Raw genomic sequence first — 5,903 nt, 5'->3', positions numbered from 1 at the left:
CTACAAACTTTTCTTGCAGTTGCAAGCAGTCAGAGCTAAAGATTCTCTGTATTGATTACATTGCTGTTGTACAAAATCGAAAATAAATGCAACATATATTTGAACAAGTCCTTTTTGGTAGGATGACCACATCCAAGAGTAAGCTTTTATCTTTGAAAAGTGTTATACAGGTATAAACAATACTTGCATTTTATCGCATTTTTAAAGTGAAAGAATATCCAAATACATTGATATAGACTGCTGAGAAAAATGGTAACTCAAAGTATTTTGCATTTCAGGGCTTTTGTACAAAATATAGGATTATCCTTTGAGACAGTTTTGCAAAAAAACTTTTTTGGGTATGAGGCAAAAAATTGCCTGTTTTTCCACAAATGATTTGGTTTTTTGCGCGGGCATACACACACACACACACGAGTCCCAAAATATGAAAAAAAACTATTTAAAATGAGCAAAAGTCACATTATATAGCCTTTAGGGCAGAAATGTTAAAAATTATTTGATGTTTCATTAAAGAATAGACAATTCAAATATTTACTTCACCGACACATTGTTATCACTTCCTTTCCTATGCATCAAAGATTTTATTGCAGTAAAAGCATACTTGCCTTTCTCTAGTTATAATATGTGGGTTATTCTCCCCCACTCTGGAACTCCCGCCTTAAGGAAATAAAGATGGCCCCCTCCCTCCTCACTTTCAAAAAACAACTGAAAACATACTTTTGTTCATTGGCTTATGAAGAAGAGGAGGATTAGATAATGATACTGCTACTATATCCCTGATTAAAATCTGTATCCGGGCTCTGTTTATCCTGCTAGCCCAGTTAATCAGCTTACCGTATATACCCCCAATGAATTCTGTCAGTTTTGGGAAATTGATGCTTCTGTTTGATGCCTCTTTTTATGTTGATAAAATTTATCTGATAGGTTCTGTTTTATTTTAATTTAGATGTTATTTATTTTTATATGTGGGGTTATTATTTTTTACTATTATTTTATTTATTTATTTATTTATTATTTAAACTTACTATATGCCGCCACTCCTCAAGGGCTCGGGGCGGCTTACAAGAAAGGATAAAATCTAACAATTTAAACACATCTTTAGAATATCTTTTAAAAAAATCTTTAAAACACTCCCCCAGGGCTCGGAGTGGCTTACAAAAACAAGCTAAAATCTAAGCAATTTAAAAACAGCAATAACGGAGATCAAAAGCCTGCCGAAACAGGTGTGTCTTACATGCCCTGCGGAAGACTGATATCTGTGTATTGGTTGTCATATTTGCTTTTCTGTGATTGAAATCCACCCTGAATCCCTTTGGGGAGCGGAATATAAATAAAGGTTTTAATCATCATCATTTGCCACTTTAGCACTCCATGCTGTGCATCCCCCACACATTTCAAATGAATTGATTTTCTTCCTGCCTGTTTTTTTCACTGTCAAGATTTCCCAATCATATATACAATTCAGAAATACTATGACCTGGAACTGCCAGGTTGCCATTATTGAAAACATTTTTAAATTGTGTGGTTTTACTTTTAATTGTAAGCTGCTTTGAGCCTCCTTCAGGAGAGATGAAGCGGGGTATAAATCAACAGAATAATAACGATAACATTTTAAGAATAATGGAAGCGCTACATTGGATTAGATGTTTCTCTCATTCCTGATCCATGAATTTTACTAATGCATACTATATACCACTTTGTACCATGAGATGGCAGTAGGCCTTTTCTTTTGAAGCACAATATTCACATGAAAGATGCCATATAGATCTGGTATGGACCTCACTCCTTAAATCTGCAGGAAGTCAGGTTTCCTTCTCACCCTTCTAAACATTTAACCATAAGCATATGAATGTCTATTCAGGTCACATTAGATTGAATATGATGAGAGAAAGTTGAGGCCACTTTTGGGAAGTTTAAAAGCTTTTGGGAAGTTTAATGCTAATCAAGGTGATTAATTGTAATATTCACAGTGGCCTCCAACAGACAAGAGTTCTTTCTCCCACCCTGGACTTCCACAAATATATAAACCTCCCTTGCTAAGTTTCCAATATACCTCACAACCTCTGAGGATGCCTGCCATAGATGTGGGCAAAATGTCAGGAAAGAATGCTTCTGGAACATGGCCATACAGCCCAGGAAAAAAAATCATTTAAAAACTCCCTTTCTAGATACTTTATGTCAAGAACACAAGGGATTTATTCTGTCAAGAATGACTGTCTATGCAAAACAAGAACCAGGACAGAGTGGCAAAAGGGTTTTGTTGACTATTTCCTTACTCATATCCTCTCCATTATTATTCGAGGAAGGGAAATTTGCTTGAGACCTACTCTGAATAGATTCTTCGTATCTGGAAAATCAGGTTTCACAGCCATAGAGATAACCGGTAATGATTAACAATGTAGCTATCATTTCTGTCCCTTATTATTTATGTTCAGTTATATTTTCAGGTTTCTGTTTCAACTCATTTATAAGGTCGTAAGCCCAAAATGAGGGGTTTTGATTAGATTAATGAAATACCTATGAGATACTTTAAAAATAAGAAGCCCTATATATATATTCATATATATTCATTGTAAAAACAGGAATTCTAAATAGACAATTTTTTACTCTTTCTCTCTTTCAGTTAGATGGAAACTCTTCCTATAAAAGCCATTGGTGGATCCAAAAAATGCAAAGAATACAACCATAAATTCACAGAAAAATGTATGGCAGTTCTGGCAGCTATTCAGATTTCCCACTCCCTCCTCTGATTGGCTGAAAAGAGATGCAAGCTAGGATCCATGCTGAAATCTGTATTAAATTTTACAGTATAGATGCACCCAGAATATATTTTACAAGAGGCATGGTTCAATGTCTTCCTTCAGAGTAGAACTGCCAAAACGTTTTTGTATCTTATCAAAAAAAAGACAGTTTTTCTTTGTATAGCAAAACTTGCTTTGAATATGCTTTAAATCAGATTTTAAGGATTTTGACCATTTATTTTTAATACCATTAATATAGGAGCCCCTGATGACACAGCGAGTTAAACCGCTGAGCTGCTGAACTTGCTGACTGAAAGGTTGGTGGTTCGAATTCCGGGAGCAGAGTAAGCTCCTGCTGTTAGCCCCAGCTTCTGCCAACCTAGCAGTTTGAAACATGCAAATCAGATCAATAGGTACTGCTCCAGTGGGAAGCTAATGGTGCTCCATGCAGCCATGCCAGCCACATAACCTTGGAGGTGTCTACGGACAACACCGGCTCTTTGGCCTAGAAATGGAGATGAACACCAACCCCCAGAGTTGGACACGACTAGACTTAATGTCAGGGGGAAATCTACCTACAACAACAACAACAAAACAGATATGTTGCATACATACAAGCTAATGGATGAGATAATGAAAAAGTGAGAATGGTTTGTTTTACACATTCTTACTCCATTATTCAGCTGAACTTTGCTGACAGAGAAAGTTACAATATTGTTAATCAGAACAAGCCCCACCTTCAGACTTTCAAAAACTACCAGTATTCTGTCAGCATTTTTTAGAACTTCTGTTGGTCCAGTAGAAGAAAAGGCCAAAATCTATCCCTCTTTGTGGCAGCTGTAAACATCAAACCAGCTGCAAACATCTGTAACAGATCTCAGTGCTTTTTGTTCTTGAGGAGCCTCTAGTCTGCCAGCTGATGACTCAATTTGATAATGCATGCTACAGGCAGATACCCCGTGAGCCTTCAACGTTGTTTTTGTACTTTTGACAACTCTAAACTATTGATCATGGTATTTACTTGGCAAGATTTTTTTTCCAGAGAGGTTTTCTCTTGTCTTCCTCTGCAGCTGAAAGAGGGTGACTTATCCAGTGTCAACCAGTGGGTTTCCATGGCAGAGTTAGGATTTGAACCCTTGTTTCAGAGTCCAAGACTACTTTTCCCCCCATTTTTTTACAACAAAATAACACCTAGATAGATAAACTTAATATCCCCATTAGTATCTATGCCCAATTTAAGTTTTCCCAGGTCCCTTCTACACTGCTATATACAATCTTGGTTTTCTTCTTTGAACTGGTTTAATTTAAAATTATATAATCCAGTTCAAAGTAGATAATATGGATTATCTGACTTGGCAATCTGGGTTATATGGCAGTGTAAAGGGGGTCTTAGTTTTATAGCACTGAATCTATGGTAGACTTTGGATTACAGACGTTTTAAAATTACACAACCACAAATGTTAAACCACAAAAGTGGAGGCCTGCCCGTATATCTATTGGAGCCTGCAAACTTCTTACACATATCAGGGGTGTTAAGAAGTCTCTGATAAAAGACTGTAGAAAAAAGAGTTGGCACAGACAAATTAAAGAAAAAAAACCCCTAAAATATAAAAGGGAGCAAAAGCAATGTGACTAAAGTCTGAAACTACTTTTACTGCTATTTGAGAGATTTCGCACACTCTGATATAGCACTACAATTCCTCTTGAACTGGTGTGACTACATCCTAGGGAAGCCTGGGGTTTATAATCTTGTGGGCTTTCCAAAATATTAAATACTCCTTTCCAAACGGCAAACCGTAAGATTTTATAGGATGTTGTCATAATAACCCAGCAGAACCATAGTGCTGTACATGTTTATTCTGAAAGTGCTGCAGAGGTAGGCACTAACACAAGTTGAGTGAAACATTCATTTGGATATCCCAACTCATTTATAGATTGTGTTATATCATATTCCCATACTGCTGCAGTGGCATTGTACTGCCTTAGGCAATACTAAATCTTTACTCATTCAAGAGTCATGCCTGTCAGGTCATAATAACTCCCTGATTAAAAACATGAGCCAGATATAACTGCATATGAAAGCTGCCTTGAGTCTCACTTTGGGAGAAGGGTGGCATCTAAATCAAATAAATAATTTTAAAAATTAAGTAATTCTTTGTCTATAACATGGTACTTTTCAAAATAGTCTCCACTAATGGTGGAAACTTTGAGAAGCCATCCATAAGAAAGGAAGCATCAATTTACTCTACAATAATGCACCACTCCACAGCTTTGGGAACATCACAGGTTCTTGCACAAATGGAGTGGCCAGTAGTGCCATTGCTATCTTTTGGACCCAATTTGGCATCCTCACACTTTCACCTGATGGGGAAAAGCCTTCAGGGATGATCCTTCAATTATGCAGACAAAGCAAAAGATGCTCTCAGACATTGGACCAGGAAGTGCCCAAAGGAGTTTTTTCCAAAGTAGATTTGGTGAGTGGCTTCAAAGGTGACACAATTTTAAGGTGGGGTCTACTTTGAATAGGACTATGTTGTAGACAAGGAGTTACACAAGGAGTTAAAGGAGAGCTATTGACCTGACAAGCATTACTTTCAGTACAACTCTCACACATTTCATGCTGTGTAGGGTGGTGAAAGATTAAAACAGGCAAAACCATTACCTTCATGCTGTATGATGCATCATCCAAGCATCTAAGTGTAGGATAGGGATGTTGTTCTCACTAGAGCAATGGTTCCCAATCTTTTTTTGACCAGGGGCCACTTTGACCAGGGACCGCTCTCCAACATTAGTACCAAGGGGGTTACAAATTAGTTTTTGGTCAACTTTAGATTTGGTTTGATTATTTGCAGTGCTGATTCAGAAAATTGCATTGGATAGACCGCATCAACTCTAGTTTTTGATACAGAACATATGCCATCCAGTAGTCGCCATCTGCTCACCCACAGAAAACCATATTTATTAATCTAGAGCTGATGTGGTCTATCCATTGCAATGGTCAGCTCTGTGGAAAGGAGTGGGAATAAAATAAATAAAGAGGGAGGTTCGCGGACCAAATTTTTGTTCTCATGCCCCACTGCTGGACCGTGGCTCACAGGTTGAGAACCACTGCACTAGAGTATTTTTTGAATTAATCTGGAATTCAGTTAACCAAACAGCCAG

This window comes from Anolis carolinensis, chromosome 6 (genome assembly GCF_035594765.1).
Source record: "Anolis carolinensis isolate JA03-04 chromosome 6, rAnoCar3.1.pri, whole genome shotgun sequence".
In the NCBI taxonomy this organism is placed as follows: Eukaryota; Metazoa; Chordata; class Lepidosauria; order Squamata; family Dactyloidae; genus Anolis; species Anolis carolinensis.
This window is presented reverse-complemented; position numbering follows the sequence as displayed.